The 20842-nt window shown below is 31.4% G+C and overlaps 1 long non-coding RNA gene across 1 annotated transcript; it reads right to left on the bottom strand.

Moving 5' to 3' along the window:
* Positions 1–14440: 14440 nt before the first annotated feature.
* On the bottom strand, positions 14441–20231 carry LOC132718217 (uncharacterized). Its single transcript, XR_009624059.1, has 5 exons — positions 20094–20231; positions 19252–19564; positions 17495–17549; positions 15870–16080; positions 14441–15242 (listed from the first exon to the last, which is right to left on the bottom strand). It is a non-coding gene; the product is annotated as an uncharacterized LOC132718217 (long non-coding RNA).
* Positions 20232–20842: the final 611 nt, after the last annotated feature.

Raw genomic sequence — 20842 nt, 5'->3', positions numbered from 1 at the left:
TGTTTGCTCACATTGAAAAAACACCAACGCGTTGAAAATTATACGTCAAGGTGAAACTTCGTTCAAACTGTACACATCATTGTTTTGTCACAAAATGTAATTCGTTATGACCTTAATGTGTTTTTGAAACCAACAGCCTTAAAATGATAACCTCATACTTGTTTTGATCAGCAATAAATTACTGCTTAAATGACTTTTTTTATTTTTCAAACCAGGAAGTCTATTGCAGATACAGTAATATTGAACACGGTGTTTGAAACTTTAATAAATGTTAATGATTCGGCTGGGTAAATTTTGTGAATCTTATTTTGTTATGCGTACATAATGATTTCACACTTACATGACTTAAGTCTCTAATAAAAATATATACATGCATACCTTTTTATTTTTTATTAGTTTTACTTTTTAGTGCTTTTGAAAATTTAGATTCAATCTTTAATAAATAGTGTGTACAAAAATAAAGCGATAATAAAGATAACCGAACCATTACATCATTAAGTATTGTCCTTAATTTACTTACATGTGTATTGTTTGTATCTTTATATTTATCAGTTATCACACAGTAAAAGGGGAACCATTTAATAAGCATTTGCACACACATTCAAAATATCATGTTGGGTCTAAATCGTTAGCAATACCACTGGTTTTTATACGTAAAACACATTTCTGTGAATAGGGTTATTTAAACTTTGAATTTTCTTTAAAAAAATGCTATATTTTGTATGAAATTGATGTGAAAAACACTTGCATACAAAAGAATTTTTTATGTAAGTGTTATTTGTAATATCTGGACATTCCCGGTACAAAGTACCTCCCGGTATAAAGTACCTAACTTTAATTGCAATGTACATTGGCACAGTTTTCAACTAACTCGGAAAGGTTAACATAAACCAGGAAACATTGTCAGGTCAAGGTTAAAATGCATTCAATATTCTTCTTGCCAATAACAAAGGCATGTCATTAAAAAACCCAAGCACCTTTGTCAATTATTTGATGCATTTGTTGGCTTCATAGCGATATATGTAAAAGTAATGAAAATGAGAGAATTTAATTAAAATTCTGAACAAATAAATTGACAATGTATGATGTGTAACAATGGTGACTTTGAAGATGAATATCATTTCATTTATTTCGGTTTAGATTATAAATAAATCCGAAAACTTATGTTAACATTCCCATTCTACAGACCAAGTGTTCTTAGACTTACATGTAAACTTTTCTGCAGTAATTAAACTATACACATTTATACGAAACAAAACATTGTAAACAACTATACTTAGGCCACATTTTAGGCCGTTTCCAGTAAATATTTACGTATACATGTATATTTATTCTTATACAATGTACTTATTTACACATTATATTTGGTTTTGCCATGATTTTAACATCTGATAGTGTGGTGTTAAGGTATTGTGAAAATGCCCGTGTAAGATTAATAGACATTTTATATGTTCTCGTGTGCACATATTGTTGAAATTGTACATATAGTTCATCCTCTTGTATATTTGCTCATTAAGTTAACATGTGTTCAGTAAGTTTTCAACCATCCATGTTTGTTCTGTATTTGCCATGCGTGGTATGTATATACACTGTAATTATGTTAATTGTATCATGTAAAAAGAAACATTATTTGTGTATGTTCCTTAATAAAGAATATTGAAACCTGTTTCCTGTTATGAGGGGTGCCCTTGTAAGCTAAGTAACTAAGTAAGTAAGTAAGTAACTAACTAACTAACTAACTAACTAAGTAACTTACTAACTAATTAAGTAACTAACTAACTTACTAACTAACTAACTAACTAACTAATCAACAAAGTAAGTAACTAACTAAATAACCAAGTAACTAACTAAGTTATTAACTAAATTACTAACTAAGTAACTAAGTAAGTTACTCACTAAGTAACTAACTTACCAACTAACTAACTAAGTAAATGACTAACTAACTAACCGGCTTGTACCTCAAGGTTTGTAGCATAACCAGTCTTCACTATGTCTAATGGACACAAAGTCAGATTACTGTATCATAACATGGACATCGATTGGTTGCAAAAGGTGCAGGAAAACCGTTCGATCGAATGGGGCATCAGGTGATTGGTTTACAAGTATAAAAATTATTTTTAAGAAACTATCACTGCATTGGTTTCTTAAGTAAATGAACTGTTTTATAAGTGTCTAGGATAGATAGTTTCTCATTTGGTTTTTGCATTTTAAAAAAGGATATTTCAGTTGTCTTTCCTGTCATCAGCAGAAAATTTTGGTTAAAAGGTGGGTTGGGGTAACCGTCTTATGGGACATTTTGCGAAAATTTGGTCGGTCAACCCAATATGACGAGATCATTTTTATGTGTCAGGCATGTCATTATTCTAGAAAAATCACATCTTTAGCATGAATACTCAATTTTAAGGTTGGCTGTTTTCATTTCTTATAATTTAAGTCTAAGGGGGGAATTAATACAATAGTCTGACCACAACGATAATATTTGATCACATTAATTCTCTTGTTCCTATGTAAAATAACCATTTTATATCACACGTGTTGTATAATTACCCTTCGTTCCAGATACCAACAAAATTTCTCCGCATTCATTTCATAACAGTTAATACAATTGACAACTCATTATGCTTTTTTGTATGACACTTAATGCGTGACCAAAGGGAGGTAAAAAAGTATAATATTTCAACCAGACAAACAGGTCCTGTCAGAGGGGAATAAATCGTATATGCAGATATGATATTGCATTTTAAGCTGCATGCCTGAATATGGGCCAAAATATTTCAAGAAAATTACACTGGAGAAAGAAGTACAGAGCTTTTAAGAAAAGTAATAAAGTTCAAGATTCAAGTAATAATTTACATGTTGTGTTCGAAAACTGCAGTATTTATTACCAATTTTTAATGCGAAACTAACACATCAAGGGCTATTGTTGCATGTTTTGGCATCTTTTTTCTGTTATTTATGTGGATTGTAATTCTAAGCAATTACCTTGTCCTTATTATTCAGTATATTTTTCTTTATGTATTTTGTGTGGTCTGTACAGCAGCATTTCTTTACTGTTACATTTGCAATAAAAAACATTATTTAGGTTTAGAAATACCATATGGTTACTATAAGTACATGTACGTATTTTCTAAATTCCTAAGGTTATTTTTACATGTCCATAGTGCACGCAATCTCATTCAATTTTGAAATAAGAATGTTTTTTTAGCATAGTCGAATTTGTGCTGACTTGTAATTTCGCCTTGGCTTTAATAATTTTGATTGATAAAATGAAAGTAAATTATGTGTTCACTACTATAAGTCTGTCCGAGAACAGTTCTGCAAAATATGCAGGGAAAACTAAAGTAGGCCTGTCAAATTTCTCGGATACCCATTGCATAATTTAACAATTGATAATTTTTACACTGAGCGATATAATCAGGAATATCGGTTACATGCAAGATATTTTTGGTGCCACTTATTACGTGAAAAATTTGCAATTTTTGCCGCCTTAGCGCACACACATTAAAATGTATTACTGTAAGCTTGTAAGACTTAAATTCTCCATACGTTTCCGCTTTATTTGATCTTATTTGATAAAAAATAAAGAATTTTGGTCATTTTGAAGATTCGATTAATAAACTTTTTTGCTGCTTGCCATTTTACCATAATTTTACCATAAAAAAATGATGTCATAGTAACGTGGTACTGGTACACCGAATTAGAAAATCACAAATGACTGTAGGTCACAGAGCTTTTGTGCGATGGACTGTGCCTGTTTGCATGGTCGTTATTCGTACAATGCACCTTTATGAACATATTGCAAACAATATATAGAATAACCTTTAACGTGCACTTATATTTATGTATTCTTCTCTGTAGAAAGATCTTTACAAACCAAATATTAGAAAACTATTATACCTCGCGTAAACTGTTTACTATATAGCCTAATGTGACGTTACATGGTGTTATTTCAATCTATCATCCTGGACAATCATTTTTCATTGGCGACGCCGGTGAGCGGCGTCGTCTCTTATAGAATGCTTTTTATTTTGGCCTATTGAAGGAGCTATTATTATTAGCAGTTGATGTCATGTTGTGTAAATTAGTTTTATTTTGATTCGTAAAAATAAAGTAAACAAATATGTTGTTATATTTGTATATAATAACTTCATGTAAAAGCTTGTGCATTGTGATATTATTTTCAAGAAATTGCAGGCTCAATTTAACAGCTTGTCCATTAGCTTTATTGGCCATTCGGAACTGCCTCGGCTATTATCTATAATAACCTCGGAAACAATACGGATTGAAAGTAGTTCTACCACGTGGTTTCAGATGTAAACAGAAACAGAGACAATGTAAAACGAATGTATATATTTGACATCTAATGTCTGTCCCGGTACTCTTATGCTTGAAAATATGTCTGATAACAATTTGTAATATAAATATGCCCACTGATGTTCAATTTTAAACAAATCCGACTAAATGTCAACAGGTTGGTTTTTTGTACTTTCGTTTTCTACAACCATGATAATAAATATATAAATAATGTATTGTTTGCTTTTGTTCCTATGAATTCACTTATTTTAAGTGGAATTTTACTACATATATTGGAAATAATCTTGTCAACAACTCCCAGCATTAAATAACTATTTGTTTACATGTTTAGTTTCTTTGCGTAGGTTAGGCCGAAATACCGCATCCGTTCTGTGTATTCATACTATTGTGTCCGAAGACTGACGGAAAGGGCCGAGTAGTTGCGATTGCTTTATTGGCAATACTAAAACCCGGATTTAGAATATCGTTGTGGTCTACATTTATGCCGTATTCTTTTTCATTCATTTATATATTTTCAAAATGTTCCTACAAGATGAACGTTCACCTGCAAATGAGTATTAGGGTCGGAATGGAACTGTTGTAAACGATTACCCTATTGATTTTATCCATTTTACGTTAATTTATTGCACAGAATGATTGTTTTGACAAAGTGTACCAGTATCCTGATGTTGAAAGCTAATGCTATCCGATTTTCTGCAGTTACTGCTGTCACATGACAGTCTACTTTTTTATGAATACTTACTACCATTACTTTACATGGCTTAATAAAACTGAGCCTACAACATTTCATAATTTTGCTGTTTAGGGTGTTCTTTTGGGTTTCAAGTTTTCTCTAATTTAATTTGAAGTAACTCATGTTTACTAAATTATTTGTTCTTTTCTGTCTAACTTAGGTATTATTTACTATTTTTGTTGTACAAAATTTACCAGTTGTATGGTCATCAAAAGCACAGATACCATGAGGAGTGAATATTGATAGATTTTTATTTTACTGGCTTATAGACTGAATTTTCTAGTTTGTTCAGTTAGTACATACCTACAGGTATTCTTTCACCATGAGAAATTAATTATTATTTTCCATGTGTTTGTATATTAATTTTTAATATAATAACTTTTGGTAAAAATGAAAGGTAGAAAATTAAATCTATGCATATAGGTGCTCATGTCCATATATTAAAACAGAGAAAGGATAACATTCAAACATCCTGAAGTTATCAATTTTAAACACTTGATATATATGCAGTTAGTTATATAGTAAAGTCTAATGGAAGATTAAAAGAGGGACAGTATTTGTTACTGTAAGAGATATGCATTTAATGTTTAGACACTCACACAACTCAATCTAAATTATATGATATAGAATACAGTTTGTATTTGAGATTTTGTTTTACTTTTATACTATACATTATAGTTTCCTTTCTACAAGATTATGAATTCCATCCATGTCCATTAGTTTTATTCTATGTACAGTTTGTATTATATCTAAAACAGCGTTATATCTTCTCAGTACATTTTTTTAAATTTGTTATTATTTAATTTTTATTCTTTATATATATATATATGAACATGACTATTATGACTTGTATTACACGTGAATTTCTTTTTGTTACACCCTACCCTTACTAACAGGGCTCAACAAAAGACATTCATTTTAACTGTAATATTTCATGTGTGTATTTATTCATTTCAACTTTGAATTTTTGATATAACTTTAAATATTATAGTGTCAGAATACCATCTCAAGGTTGACAGCATTCCCAGGGGTGCAATAGCATATAGCTAGTGGTTGAGGGGTCTGCCTCTCAACCGGGGGATCGTGGGTTCGAATCGAATAGAGTCATGTCCATGTTACCCCACACAATAAGGTCCTACTTTTTCTCTACTTTATTTCTTTTTTGTTGTTTTTGTTAAAAATTATTATTGTATTTCTATATACATATTTATTAGTTAGTTTATACAAATTTATTTTTAGTTCGATTGTGTTGGAAGCTATAAGCTTACTGAAACACTCTCGAATCCGTTCCTGGAACCAACCAGTACTAAGCAATGAATGTAAAGTTTCTTGCTCAAGGAAGCAAAGGCTTGCCCCTGACCCACGCGATCAGCAGCAATCTTAGATTACTAGTCCGACGCGTTAACCACTCGGCCACGCCGCCACTATTTATAAATGAGGCGGACACACACAATGTGCAGGTAAGCTAGTGACTGAATACACTTCAATCAATATTGTTTAAAGTTTGATATTTATTTAAACTTCTAATCATTTTTAACTTAGTTTTTGGCTATAAGCAACTCACCTGTACGTATACAAAAACACACTATTTTCTGTTTCGGTGCCAGACGACATAATTTGTGTTGGTTAACTATAAACCCAAACAGATCAATTAGTTCATGTGCTATTATTTTCAAATGAATCAAGTTAATCATACAACGAAAAACAATACTAGAGCTAATGAACCTTTTTTCACGCGAGAATAATTGTTGATATATATTTCAATTAAGACTTTAAAAAAGTAGGGCTATAATTATATAAGGTCACAGCAACGTTAATTTGATAATATAATAACGTCTTATGTTACCGCCTACAATGTCTGATTTTTAATAATTTGGTCCTTATAAATAAGATATATTACTATACGTTTGACAACATATAAGTTGATGTCAATCAGGTTAGCCTAAATGGTAATTTGATCAACATCTGCTTACTTCATAAGTTGTTTTTAATCACCATTGCGTCGATATTACTATGTCAAGGTGAAACTTTAATCAAAAGAGTACAAATCAGTATACCAAAGGTCTTTTATAACCTTAGTGTGTTTATATTTTCAAACCCACAGCTGTAAAAGGTTAAGGTCATACTTGTTTTGATCGCGATTAAATTACTGCTTTAATTACTTTTTTAGTTTCACAAACCAGGAAGGCAAATAGATATAGTAATATTGAAAACCGTGGTTTATAAACTATAATAAATGTTAATTATTCGGCTGGGTAAATCTTTTGATTTTTTTTCTTTTGTTTTGCAATACGTACATAATGGTTTCTGTTTAAAAGAAATAAAGTTATATTCATGTATATATTTTGTGACCACTTATTTCCTGTTACAAGTAGTGTCCGTGTTAACTTTCTAACCTGCTTGTATCGAAAAGTATGTAGCATAATCAGTATCTATTATGTCTAATGGACTCAACGATAATATGTAATCACATGACTTCCCTTGTTTCCAGTTATTTTATATCACACTTATAATATAAAGGCACTTTTGTTCAAAACACTTGCAGACTACAAGTACTTCCCAAGTTCCCAGTACTCATTTCATAGCAATTATTAACAATTGACACCTAATAACTATTGACAACTCAATGACATGTTCATATTTTGTATTTTTCTATCGCATCAGACAGTTATTAATATAATTCAATACGTGCGACCAAAGGGAGACAAACATTGCTTCATTATATCAACCAGACCATCTGTATTTGAATTACTCAAGGATATTTTGTATATGTATGTAAAACAAAATTGGCATCACAGACGATGACAACAACAGCGAAAGATTTTGTTTATGCCTTAAAGCATTGATGATTATTTAATTTTTTGAGATCAATCAATAAATAAATGCCTTAAAAAGTTTAATTACAAATTCAAAATAATTGTGCTTATTGCGACAATTAAAGACACTTTGGAAGTACATGTATTGATTAAAATGGGAAAAATATTATGTACACGAACATAATTAAACACTTATAGTAGCAAATGAATATACTTATTCAATAGACGTAGACAATTTTATATTTTGATCACATAGCGACCAAATAAACATCACTGTCATTTTTGCTTCACTGAGGAGCCATGAATTCTTATATTGACTCTTATATTTTCGATCCTTGAAGATTGTTCAGCACAACATTATTGTTGTGTAAACATGTTATTTGGTACTTTTAGTTTCTTCATTTTGGCCATTTTCAACTTCGGTGGTTCCAGTATTCCTACTTGAATACTGTATAATCACCCTTAGGATATGTTGTCTGCTTTTTAAATTTGTCTTTTGACGTCTTATCTGTGATATGCAGGCTTCATAACCTCAGATCCCCTTTCAAAATTCCATTTTATTTAGTTCCGCCCATTGTTTTCTCGTTTAGGGCAAAAGCATTCTTTTACTTGGGGACCATACGCAGCTTTTCATGGAATGACACTACTGTGTCACATTGAAGGTTCCATGACAACCGCCGTATGAACACATCTGTGGATGTGACTAAATTCAAAATTTCACCATTTCGTGTTAAATGTTGAATTCTGCTTAAGCCGGTGCTAGGTGGCGTGGACGGTAACTTGCACTTTCCAGTACCGTCCATGAACGGGCTCAATCAAACCGAGCCTGCAACATTTTCAATTTTGTTGTGTTGGGCTTTCTTTAGGGATTCTGCTTTACTCTATTTTATATTGTTTGATTATATGTTTACACAGAAATCCAAAGATTATTTTCATATTTTATTTTTGTTTTATTGTTTGTTTGTTGTTTGTATTTTTATTTTCAATTTTATTTCCCGATGTCTTTTCTTTATATTTCACAAGAATAGTGACAGTATCAACATTTGTGTATTTTCTTGAATTAAAACATTCAAAATTGAAATGTTAAAAAATGTCTATATATAATTAAAGATGTTACGGTTGAGTACACACCTACCTACAAGACTATAAGACAAGTACAACCGCTTGGAACTGTGTCAGAGAATCGATGCTTTTATCCCAGGGTCAAAAGTTTGCTCCCCACCCCCCCCCCCCAAAAAAAAAAAATAATAATAATAAAAAAAATAAATAAAAAAAAATTAATTAAAAAAATAAAATAAATGAAATGAAAATAAAGCAACTAAATAACACAAAAATGATAAAATTTAGCAGTTCAGATATGCTGTTCAATCTATCAATAAAAAACTCAATCAACAAAATTTACAAGAACTCTTGAAGATTTAGATGTCTGCTTACCACTACCTTTAAATCCATTGAGAGAACTTCAGTCCAAATGGTTCCTTTAATTTGATAATAAAAGCCATCTATGGTTCAGCACTGCTTTTTGCTGTCATAATCAAAGATTATTTTGTCAAATACGCTACAAACACGTGCAATTGATACCATTATACATGCATTGGATATGTATCAGATTAAATTTATTTTTAAATAACATATGATCATAAATGTTTACGGTAAATAACTATTTACCGGAAAGAGCGTATGTTCAAAAACAATACTTTCATTACCATTGTCATCTTTAAAATTCCATATAATTTACTTCAGAATCCGAAAATTGACGATTATATGTGACTTGATATATAAAGTATAGCAACGAGAGTCAGGCTGTTATGTTGAAATATGGATTGGGTCGACACCGGAGGTATTTCTCTACAGAAAGCAATAGAGGCCCTAAGACTGAGATCATTTTTTTCCAGAAAAATCCCGGCATGTAGTCCAATGTGGCCATACCACGTGACTTTTTGGGTACGGAACACGCCGATTTTTCACCCGATTCAGGTATGTTTTTATTCACAACTTATTTATTACTCAACCGATTTTGATCAGATAAGGCGCAGAGTACCCGTAATTATATCAGCTATCCACGGTATATCAAAATTCTGAAAACCCCTGAATGGTTTTTGAGAACATTCGGGTACAGTTTTCTTTTCATAGCCTGGGCCGAGGGGAACGGTACACACTCATTTGCCATAACAAGCAATTTCTAGCAAGTCATATGTTTTTTGACACTATTTCATAGAAAAATACATGTTAAATCTGATATATTTACTATGTCCAATGTATCGAGTGAATGCAGTGATGTTTTAGCATAGTTTCATAAAGTTATGTTGAAATGGTACGGAACACACTGTTATTTCAAAAGATACGGTACACACACAATTTCTGTCTTTGTAATAATTCTAAAATAAAAATTACTAAAATTTAATTTCAATTATAATGTGAGTGATTTTTTTCATAGTTATACATTTTATTAATTTAAACGAGAACCAAGGGACCTCTTTTGCAATGTATCGTAATGCTTACTTTTAATGTTTATATGTATTTGTGCACTATATTTCAAGAGATCACGCTTAACATTTACAACCTCCATGTAATTGTCCTATTTAAAATCACCTAGGGTATGTTAAACACTTCAATCTTCACAGAATCAGGTAGTTGCGCTCTATAGAAAGAAAATGTTGTTATATAATGCTGTGTTTATTGTTGTTTTTTATTTCTTTTAGTTTAAGTGAAGTAAGATATGTCTTTTTGCTTCATCCTGAAAAAATAAAACAAGGTCATGACCTAAATCGCTAAAAAGTATCATTACTTGATAACAATTTATATATATTTATATTTTGTTAATAATAAGCAAGTCATTAGGTACAATTTTGCAATATCATGGTCATGTTTAATTAAATCAAATCACAGAAGGCACTGAATTTGTTTGGGTCTCAGAATGTCAGAAAGGTGGAGGCTGTGAGATTGTAAACCAATTTGTTTTTGTATAGTGCCACCAATGTTGTTTCTAGTATCATAACTGTAGTAAATTGGCTATAAGGCTTATTGCAACACTGATATGTAATGCATTGTTTATTTGGCTTAAACAATTAAAAAACAAACAAACAAAAAAAAAACATGCCTTAACTTGGATTTGAACTCAGGACATCTCTCTTCCTAAAAGAGCGTGTAACCCCTCGACCACGGGGAAGTTATAAGATAACAGTCTGAAGAAAACCATATCATTCTAAATTAGGGTTTGTAACCCTTATTAATTTCGTTTGACACTGATGTAAATAATCATGGAGCTTAATATTACATGTATATCTGTAAAGAATTACACAATATTTGAAATCTTTGACCAATCGGGAACTACTTTTTCTTCTCCCGAGAAGGCTTGAAAATTAATGCGCCCGTCATTTGACAATCTTAACACAGTGATCCCCCCTTATTTTTCAGCGTTAGAGTACATATAAAGGTAAGTAACCGCTTCCAGGGGTTCGGACTACTTTCTTATTTTGCAAATAAGCATATCAGAGCCTGAAATTTCGCTACCATTATTTGTTTTGTCTGACGACCCAAACAAATAAAAATGTAGTCGCCATTGCTTAAATTTTTAATGTTTAAAGGCATGAAGCTTTAAAAATAACTTTTAATTCATGTAATGAGGTCATTTTTTGGTTTGGTTTCACGGCTCATAAAACTGACATTATCATGTGGCGACTTTCGAGTTTTACAAGTGCCCCTTTGGGTACAAATAAAGGAACGAACGGGCACCTGAGTAAAACGACCGACATTCTGTACGGTAGTAAGAAAACTTTCTCACATAAAAAATCGAAACATCGAAGTGACACTTGTGGTCTCGTACCTACTTCATGTAGTATATAAAACAGAACGCAGCCTCCAAAATCCATAGCATTTGATTGACAAAATGGGTATTATTAAATATCATTTTATTTTTAACACAAACACGCAAGCACACATATCCATGAACTCAAGTGTTTAATGCATCTTGAAATGAAAGTCCAAGATAGGCATAATTTTACCAAATTTCCTAACATGTTTATCCTTACATGTATATGTAACAAGGTTACCTTGTATAAACTACGGCTTACGTTACGATATATAACAGGCCTTGTTCCCATATGGGTTCTTCAAATTATCAAATTATTAATTTTGATTTCACGTAAAACTGCGAAATATATTTGTCCATATGTAGATAATTTGATAATTTAGATACATGCAGTTAGTTTGGGACCCTGGCAGATTATTCATACCAAATATTATGTGGCCGAAAAAAAACTTTAAACTTTCCGTGATTTAAAAAAATCCTCTTACATCAAAACCAGCGTTTTTCCTCCAAATTCGATTATTTAAACAACATTTTGCAAGGAACATATATTTCCAACTTACTCCTAACTTCTTGTTTGTTTATATATTCATACTACGTTTAGACAGTCATTTATATATTCGAACAAACAAATTAAATGAAATAATAATCACACATAACAGATGTCCATGAATTTCACAATTCGTTTTATAATCAAAAGAATATACCTAATTGTTTCAAATGAAAATCAAAACAAAACAATATTTTGAATGTCTTCCGTATTCCTCCCTAAAATTTTAACATTTTATAGCCAAATATTAATTGCTCAACATATAAAATCGAATTTTGCGCAACGTACTCTCAAATTGTCTTTTATTTTTTGAATAATCCTGTTTACATCAAACTGTAGGCATAATGATACTTTGCAAAACAGGTCCCAGGGTTCTCGTTTAAATTAATAAAATGTATAACTATGACAAAAATCACTCACATTATAATTTGAATTAATTTTTTTATATATTTTATTTTAGAATTGTTTCAAAGACAGAAATTGTGTGTATACAGTATCTTTTGAAATAACAGTGTGTTCCGTATCATTTCAACATAACTTTATGAAAATATGCTAAAACATCATTGCATTCACTCGATACATTGGACATAGTAAATATATCAGATTTAACAAGTATTTTTCTATGAAATAGTGTCAAAAAACATATGACTTGCTAGAAATCGCCTGTTATGCCAAATGAGTGTGTACCGTTCCCCTCGGCCCAGGCTATGAAAAGAAAACTGTACTCGAATGTTCTCAAAAACTATTTAGGGGTTTTCAGAATTTTGATATACCGTGGATAACTGATATAATTACGGGTACTCTGCGCCTTATCTGATCAAAATCGGTTGAGTAATAAATAAGTTATGAATAAAAAACATACCTGAATCGGGTAAAAAATCGGCGTGTTCCGTACCCGAAAGGTCACGTGGTATGGCCACATTGTAGTCCCAGCCCAATATATTTCATCATAATAGTCTAGTTCGATACGGTAACCGTTTTATCGCATTATCTTATTGTAAAATCCAAAAAGTGAGAAATCAGAAAAATGTGGATGTTCACGATTAGTTTGATAAACACTGACACAGAAAAAAATGCTGTAAAAACATGACAAACTATTATTATGCTAAACGTTGTATGATTGTGATATTAAATTACATGGCAAAAGATGGATTTTAAAATCTATTTCAATGAAAACGATTATTTACTATTTTATCAAGGACCTGAATTGGATAAGAATTAAGAAAGTTATTTAACAGGAAAATTTCTATACAGGATGTACCTCATAGCACCAACATTTAGGGAACACTATCAAAAACGCTTAAAAACAAAAACACATACAACACTGAAGTGATATATAGCAGGCGCAAAAATAAAAAATGAACTTTAATATTAAACGTGTACTGAATGTAATTGATTATCAAGAATAAAGAAACAAAATTTAAACCATGCCATAAAATATGTAAATGGCTATCTTTCCCACATGTTCTACAAATTTGAGCTTTTGAATTACAATATAAAACCGTAATTTTGGTTTGCCTTCAGGGATTTATACTTAAAATTAAAAACTTTAAATGAAAATTAGTTACACCGATATGTATGCAGACGACACAACATTATATGGGAGTGCCAATCCGACGGCAGTACATTTCAAATAATTAAGTATTATTGGAAGTTATGTCAACTAATAAAATGGCATACATCATGACAAAACAATTGCATGCTGATTGTTATCAAACCTTACATAACAATAATTTGACTATCAAAATAGGCAACTGTCAGATTGTTTTTGTTAAAGAAAGATGCGCTAGGCATTTACATCGACCACAACCTCATTTGTTATTCTAAGAACGGCAACGTTTACAAAAAAAATACTATAAATTTATTAATTCCGAACGAAATACGATACCAAGTGTTATTTATTCACAAAATCATCTCTTATAAAAGTTCCGAGGCGAACAAGATGACTGTTTATAAGACATCGATTACGCAATATTGACTGAAAGTTAGTTGTTATTCCATTGTATTCTAAACACCAAACCAGGCGACAATTTACCATTCTTTAAAATGTCTTTTTTACGCGGCTTGTAATTGAAATTCGACGTTACTTTGCAATAGAGGGCCATTGTAATCGTTTACGTTTATATCAATTACATTTATTTAAAATCTACTTCCAAAATCCAGAAATTGTACAGGGTTTGAAGGATTATTATACTTGAGTTTATAAAACATGCAAAATGTCAGCAGTGACTATTTATTTTGACTTCATTAGAATCAAAACCTGCCAAGCATGTCAAGCCCTTGATTAAAGTGTAAGTAAAAGAAACTGATAAATATATTACGAAAACAAAAAAATAAACGTTAATAGCTGGTACTACAAATAAATGTTTATGGATAGGTTGTGATGTTGAGTTTATGCTATTGTATCAACAACGTCAGTAATGTGTATTATAAATTTTATTAACTTTTTACGAAACATCAATTTTTGCCATTTTATGAATTTTATCAACACCATGTACTTTTTATTATGTGTTACGTAGCTGATGCTTTCTACATATTCAGATAATTCAAAACTTCTAAATAACAGAAACTTTAAAAATCTGCTAGCCCAACATGTTTTCGGTTTTCAGTGGCTACGAAGTTGCACTATATGTGACATGTGATATTATGATCTGACAACATGCATCAATTTCAAAATACACACTGACACTGTTACTCGATAGCGTATACAGAGAGATGATCTTTCCTGCAGCATCACATGATAAGCTTAAAATTCGTCGATAAATTTTTCTAGTTTATCGAATGCATCTTTGTTACGGTAGGATATCATTTTATTAAAACCTATCAAATTAATTAACGACTCCATGTATTTGTTAAAGATAAGTTGTTTCATGAAGAAGTCGTTGGTGTTTTCATAAAAGAAGTCCACACAAAGTCCAAGCTTCCCATATTTTTCATGAGTTTTCAATTCTGCCGCCCGTGCTGTCTTATCTTTTATTTTCACATGACCAATAACAAGAGCAACCTTATTATAGTGTTGTTCTGAAAACAAGGTATACAACTATTTGAAATTTAGACTAGTCTAATTGTAAAAGAATAAAGGGTAAACACTTAAGAACAGAGTAGATTGAAGTAATTAAATGACACTTTTGTTCACAGATCTGTTCCTTTATACAATGTGCATTATTCTTCTGCAACAATTTTGTATTTATTCAATCTTCAGAAAAGGATAACATGAGCTTTATAACATTTACACAATGATTTTAAAGCATTTCAGATGCTTATCATCTGACGAAAGTTGCTTTGAATATGAAATTAGGTTTAATAAACTTAGTAAAAATATGCCAATAGTGTTTTTTTTCTTCATACAAAATAGTTTATCACTATATTTCTACAATTTGCCAAAACGCAACAGAAGCAAATGATTATTCGGAAAACTGGCCAATGAGTAATTTGTTGAAACTAAAACAGGACATCAAAATTAAAAAGTTTTGAAACATAAACAAAATACTAGTATGTGCCTTTAATTACATAAATTATTTTACATCGACCAAATTCATTCAATCATATTTGTTTTATAATTTGTAGATTTTAGCAAAATACTACAAAAAGGTAAATTTTTGTTTGTTATAACATATTACTTTAATTAAGATTTCATACCATTCTTACCATTAATATTACTTAAGGCGCCTTCTATATTGGATATGAACCTCGTGTCAAGTATGGCAACAACTATAACTGGACGATCAAATTTCATTTCCTCATCACTGGACAATTTGTTAAGTTTTTTTGTACTTTTTAAACATTGCATCCATTATTATGTCAACCACTTTTTTCGAAATTTCGCTTTCACAAGAGTCGTAAATATGCGTGACTGTCTCTGAAAAGATTAAAAAAAACGGGGTTAAATGTCTTTTGAAAGACGTTGCAATATAGAGACTAAAATACTATTGATTTGGCTTGGCGCACCTGCACAAGTCATAATTATGCCCTCTTCAAAGAAGTGGCGGTATATTGTTTTGCATTTGTCTGTCTGTCTGTCGTCGGTTGGTCGGTCGGTCGGTCGTTGGTCCGTAGACCAAATGGTTTGCTATCAATAACTAAAGAGTCCTTAGGCCTAGGAACTTAACATGATGATTAGTCATGACAGGTAGATGACTCCTATTGATTTTAGGGTCAAGGGGTCAAAGGTCAAGGTCATATTGACCTTTTAGCTAAAAAGGTTTCCGATCAATAACTAAAGAAGGCTTAGGCCTAGGAATTTCAAACTTGGTATGATGATTGGTCATGACCAGGAGATGACACTTATTGATATTGGTGTAAAGGGGTCAAAGGTTAAGGTCCCCTTAACTTTGTAGGTAAAAACGGTTCCGATCAATAACTAAAGAACGCTCAGACCTAGGAACTTCAAACTTGGTGTGATGATTGGTCATGACCAGCAGATGACATCAATTGATTTTGGGGTCAAGAAGTCTAAGGTCAAGGTCACTTCGACTTTGTAGGTAAAAAGGGTTTCCGTTCAATAACTAAAGAACGCTAAGGCCTAGAAACTTCAAACTTGGTATGATTATTACTCATGACCAGTAGATGGTCCCTATTGATTCTGAGTCAAGGGTCAAGGTGACAATGACCTTGTAGGTAACAACGGTTTCCGATCAAAAACTAAAGAACGCTTAGGCCTAGGAACTTTAAATTTGGTATGATGATTGCTCATTACCAATAAATGATCCTTATAAATATTGGTGTTGGGGTCAAAAGTCAAGATCACTTTGACCTTGTAGGTAATAACGGTTTTCGATCAATAACTGAGATGACCCTTATCGGTTTTTGGGTCAAAGTTCAAGGTCACATTGACCGTGTGCAGGACCAATAACTCAAAAAATCAAGTTGCCTTGGTTGATATTTTTTTTTAAACTAAAATGCTTTTGGTTAACACATTTCAAGGTCTTATGTAATATAACAAATTGGTTGTCAATAAGGAGGCCCACATCATTCATAAAATATATGCATACATTATTTGGGAAGATTTGTGATAACTTTGTCATAAAATTGCTGGACAAAACCTTTACAGTCACAATTACCTTGTGACTAGTCATTACCAGTAAATAATCCCTATTGATGTTTTGGTCACTTGTGCAAAAGACAGTCATAATAGCCTGGCCACATCCATGTTTTACAAACATATCTTGTTTTAAAACCTTGTACTGTATTTTAAAGTCTACGTATTTTAGTGTGTAAAACGTTATAAAACGAGATTTTTTAATCATTTATAATCAGTTAATGAATGTACAAACCATTTGTTGTGATCTTCTTGCTGATAACTTCAGATAGTTGAGGTTCTGCTTTACGCTTAAAAGGTAAATTGATTATGTTAGCAATATACATGGTAATCAGTAGCAGTGAATAGATAGGACTTTAACAATAATAACAAGAGGACCATGATGGCCCTGAAATCGCTTACCTGTATATAAACAACTCTCCATGAACAAGAATGATTTCGACCCTAGGGCTTTTATTTGAACAAACTTGGTAGACACCAGAAGAAGTTTCATGCTTAATAACTAAGCTCTGGATTTTTTAAAAAAAATTTAAGTGTTGACTTTTTAAGTGTTAACTATATACATATAAAGAAAATAAATGCCCCCCCCCCCCCGGAGGTGGCAAATTTTTATCCCAGGGCTTTTACTTGAACAAACTTGGTAGTCACTCACTTAAAGATGCTTCATGCCATATATTAAAGCTCTGGCTCTTTGGGTCTTTTTTTAATTAAGTTTTACTTTATACATGTAGGAAAAATCAATGACTCCAAGGGCGGGGCAAATTATGACACCAGGGCATTTATTTAAACAAACTTGGTAGACACTCACCAGAAGATGTCCATGCTTAATATCTAAGCTCTAGCTATTTTGACTTTTTAAGAGATGATTTAATTCAGATTTTGCTTTAATCATATAAGGAAAATAAATGACACCCTTGGGAATGGGCCAATTTTGACCCCATGGCTTTTATTTGAACAAACTTGGTAGTCACTCACTAAAGGATGCTTCTTGTCTAATATTAAAGCTCTAGCACTTTGTTCTTTTTTAAGTAGATCTTTTGAGCTTTTACTTAAAACATGTAAGGAAAATCAATGACCCCCTAGGGCGGGGCAAATTTTGACCCCTGGGCATTTATTTAAAGTCACGTTCCTTCGCCTAAAGCCCTGCTGAGTGAAATGTTTGCGCATGCTTGACAGAAAGGACGACATGTGGCAAATCAGCCACTAAATTATTTTTGTTTGGTTAATTAAACAAACATAAACTCTATGTAAAGTGACTGGAGAAAAGACATATAAAATTTGTCGTGTTGCCGCCTTATTTTGTAATTTCTCATTTTCTCTTATTTGCTTTAACTTTTCCGTTAATATCTTGTTGTTTTGTCCGTATAATTATGTTTGTCGTGTTTTTTTTTTTTTTTTTTTTTTTTTTTGCTTTTTGCATTTTCGTATCTTCTCATGTGGAGTCACATTTAACGAGTAAATTACTTAGTAATTTAAAAGACATATTCAAAGGTGATAAAACGAAAATGCATAATGATGACAAAAATGCAAAAATGTCAAGGGACGACAACGTTTGACTTTGTTGTGTCTTCGTGTTTTCGCCGTAAAAAGGAAACGGCACTACGTTGTAATGACGAAACAATGACACATGTTTAATGTCTTATTTACGCTCTTCCTTTGATGGCTTTCAATTATCGATTAGACAAAACACAACAACAGTTCACTTAGTAAAGTAAAAATACAACAATATATGTACCTAAATTAGCCACCATAGTTCTAAGAAAATAACTTAAGTAAAGTCGTGTAATGTTGAGTTTATACTAGGCAACAACAACAAAAAAGTGGTTTTGATTATTAGACTAATACAGTAGTTGATTGTTAAAATCTCTTATGGCATAGGCACTTATTGGGAATTTATGAAATAGAAATATATTAATACATTCATCTTTAAAGAAGAAGTGTTTTAAGTAGAATGTTTTGTTAATGATAAAGGTATACTTAACTTTGCGTTACCTTTTTGGTATTAAAATGAGATGGTTCCCTGCAAGTGAAACAGGTACGCTCTTGCGTACTATTTTGATTAAATGTCCAGACCCAGGCTGAAGACAAGAGCACGTTGTAAAATACATCCTCAACTCCCCTTCTACTATAGATCCAGATGATAAGATTAACATAAACAAAGGTTATAATCAACCTTTTATATATAATATCTGCATTGCTAAATCCTATATACATTAAACCGATGAATAAGACAGTCATAAACCACAAATTAAACAGGACATCTTCCATTTTATCTTTTTTTCTCGTATAACATTAGCGAAATAACCTGAAATTAAAAAGTGTATAGAAACAAAACTGATCTAAGACAAATGACAAATGATAAACAATATTTCAATATTTGATTATGATATTTTGTTACATAATTATACCATTTACAACTGGAATCTGGGTTTCACAATTTCCTTGCTTTGACCACTTGCGTATATATATGCTGTCATTCATTTTATGTATGATTGTACAACACATTCATAATTTTTCGTTTTTCCCTCAGATATGTGCGAAATGAATTATGAAAAAACAAGATCAACAGGGAAAGGGCATGCAATGGAGGCATCTTCTAACACAGGAAACTAATTTTTGTGTTTAAAAAGAATGTTGTTATTATTGAATTTTCTTATTGTCTGCGCGATTATTTGTACTTTATTTCTATTTGCTAGCTAGATCAGAACTAGTGTTGATATCTGTATGATATCTGTATGATACAAACACTCTTCGTTTATTTTATCTGTTTATATATTTGATGATTATTTGCATACTTTGTTTAAAGTCAATAGCTGACATTTAAATGTACAAACCCACAATATGTCACTGCACGAGAAGGCCGTTTTTCTTTTATCCCAAATATCTGTCCTTTATTTCTAAACAATATCCGATACAATTTAAAGAAATAACCGTTAAAAAATTAAACTGTCAAATTACTGTTATCATCAGTCAATTTTGTACCCTTCCGATAATAATGATAACACTATAGCCCATATATACATAACGTTTTTGGTGATAATCGTTATATATGACTTATGTATTTCTTACACTGGGTTTATTGTCACCACAACAGTAAACAAGTGGTCATGCGTAAACAACAGATATCAGACCAATTACCACGTTAACCGTAAGAAATACGGAAATGCTGTAAATACATGTAAATGTGAAAAGATAGTTAAAACTTTTCTTGCATTTAGTTTTGCTAATCATAGTAAAGTTTTGTGCACTGGGGTCAGATGTTCTAATCATTCTTCTTCTTACATTATTCTTCTATAATTGAAGATTTCTCTGTGCAAATTACTTTCTGTGTGTCTTTTTGGTTTTGAATTTCTTCTTTCAAATTTTCAAAAATATCAATACATGAATTGCATACAAGATTTTTGAAACTTGAAACTATAAAATTTGATTAAAAGCTTATTTCTATGTGCATATTCAATGGCGTTTAACTACCTAAATGACATTGACATTTGTAAATAAATATAAACGCCATTATATATTTACTCATAGATAAAATGTATAAAAAATGTTTTCGTTGAACAAGACGTACGCACACACGCCCGCA

This window comes from Ruditapes philippinarum, unplaced genomic scaffold (genome assembly GCF_026571515.1).
Source record: "Ruditapes philippinarum isolate M1 unplaced genomic scaffold, ASM2657151v2 ctg1035_1_1_1_1, whole genome shotgun sequence".
Taxonomy (NCBI): Eukaryota; Metazoa; Mollusca; class Bivalvia; order Venerida; family Veneridae; genus Ruditapes; species Ruditapes philippinarum.
The sequence above is the reverse complement of the archived record's forward strand: the minus strand, read 5'-3'. Positions and strand labels throughout refer to the sequence as shown.